We start from the raw sequence: 1,966 nt of genomic DNA, 5'->3' as shown, positions 1-1,966 counted from the left end.
CCGCCGCCGTCGTCGGCGTGTCCGAGGAGCGGGTGGTGGAAGAGTCGGCAAGTGGAGGGCGCACCCGGCCCCGTGGCGGGGGCGACGGGCGCCTACGTCTTCTTTCCCCTCTCCTCTCCTCCCCCCCAGCACCTCGCCGCGCCGGCGGGGGGTGGGTGGCGGTGGGCGGTGTGACTCGGAGGACTTGGCGGGGCTCGTGAGCGCCCGCGGCGGGCCGGGCCAGCGCGCGGCGCTTGGCCAGCCCGAGGGGCTGCCCCTCTCTCCCGGCACGGGTCGTGTCCCCGTCTCCGTCCCTCTCTCTCGCCCGCCTCGCGGGAGGCGGGGAGCTCTCTCCTCTGGGCGGTGACGTGACCACGCCGTGCGCGGGCGAGGCGGGGGTGGCGTCCTCGAGGGGGCACCGGCCGCGAGCGCTCGGGTTGCCCTGTGCCTGTCCCTTGCCGGAGATCCGCCCCCCGCCCCGCGAGCCCTGTCGGCCCCGGAGCGCCGCCTGGTGGGGCCCGTTTGGGAGGACGAACGGGTGGGGGCGATGCGCCCTCGGTGAGAAAGCCTTCTCTAGCGATCCGAGAGGGTGCCTTGGGGTACCGGAGCCCCCAGCCGCTGCCCCTCCTCTGCGCGTGTAGTGTGGCCAGCGACGCGGGGTTGGACTCCCGTCGCGACGTGTTTGGGCAGAGTGCCGCTCTTTGCCTACCTACCGCGGCCTGCGCCTCCCCCCTCCGAGACGGGGGAGGATCCCGCCGGGCCGGGCCGGCGTCCGGTGCGGGGTGTGTTGCCCGCGTGCGTGTGCGAGCGTGCGCGCGGCCGGGGGGTTGGGGCGGCCCGCCGCCCCCCCCCCCCCCACGCCACTCACCCCGTGTGTGTGCGTGTGTGCCGCGCTAGCGGCCGGCTGGCTGTCTGGGCCGCCGCCCGCTCCCGAGCCGAGTCGCCGCCGGCGGTGGCTCGGCGGGCGCGTGTGGGTCGGGCCAGCTCCCGCCTGGGGGCGCCTCCCCGGGTCGTGACTCCGGGTTGGACCGGACGGATGGACGGACGGGCGGATGGACGGACGGAGGTTCGGACGGGACCCCCGCGGCGGGGGTCGCGCGTGCCTGGGCCCGGGCGGTGTGGGGCCCGGTTTGCGGGGAGGCCTGCCAAGGGTGCTGAGGCCGGCCGGCGTCCCGGGCGTCGCGGGACCGCCCTCGTGCTGGTGGCGGTGGGATCCCGTGCGCGTTTACCCGGTGGCCCGGCTCGCGCCTTCGTTGGCGCGCCCTTCCCGGGACCGGCCCTTCCCCACGCGCTCTCCCGGCCCTCGCCCGCTGTGCGCCTCCTCCCCGTCGCCGCCGACCCGCCCCCCCCCGTCCCCCCCGCCTGCCCGCGTCCCCCGACCGCACGGTCGCGGGCGCGCCGCGCGTGCCGCGCCCCTAACTCCGCCCTCCGTGGACCGAAACCGGCCTCGCCGCTGTTGGGTGTCTTGCCCCCCCCCTTGGCCGCCGTGGCTCGGGGGGGGCGTCCCCGGGCGAAGTGCTCTCGGTCCTCCGAGGAAGGGGAGGAGGGAGGCGCGCGGGGGGTGTTGGGGCGGGGCGTCGTTGCGCGTGTGCGGGAGAGCGTTCTCGGGAGAACCGGTCGCGTGAACGGTGGCGGTTGGGGCCCCCGAGCCCCGCGAGGTTGCTTGGGGCCCGCCGTGGGGGGCCGGGCCGGCGTCCTCGGGTGCCGCGGGACCGCCCTTGCGCTGGAGGCCTCGGGCGGTGGGACCCCGCGTGCGCCCCTGGGCGCCCGACCTCGGCCTCCCGGGTGCCTTCTGAGGCTTCCCGAAAGCCCCTCGCGGTGGCCCGCGGTCCTCTCCTCCACCGCTCCCGCTCGCCGTTCTCCGGCGCCTGGCTGGCCCCTGGCCGCCGGAGCGTCTCCCGTCCGCGGCCTTTCCCGAAAGTCCGCCCCCGTCCGTCGTCCGTCTTGCCGACCCGGTGCCGCGCTCCCCGGGGCGCCCGGCGCTTCC

The sequence above is a fragment of the Canis lupus genome, unplaced genomic scaffold (genome assembly GCF_011100685.1).
Source record: "Canis lupus familiaris isolate Mischka breed German Shepherd unplaced genomic scaffold, alternate assembly UU_Cfam_GSD_1.0 chrUn_S1397H1578, whole genome shotgun sequence".
Taxonomy (NCBI): domain Eukaryota; kingdom Metazoa; phylum Chordata; class Mammalia; order Carnivora; family Canidae; genus Canis; species Canis lupus.
This window is presented reverse-complemented; position numbering follows the sequence as displayed.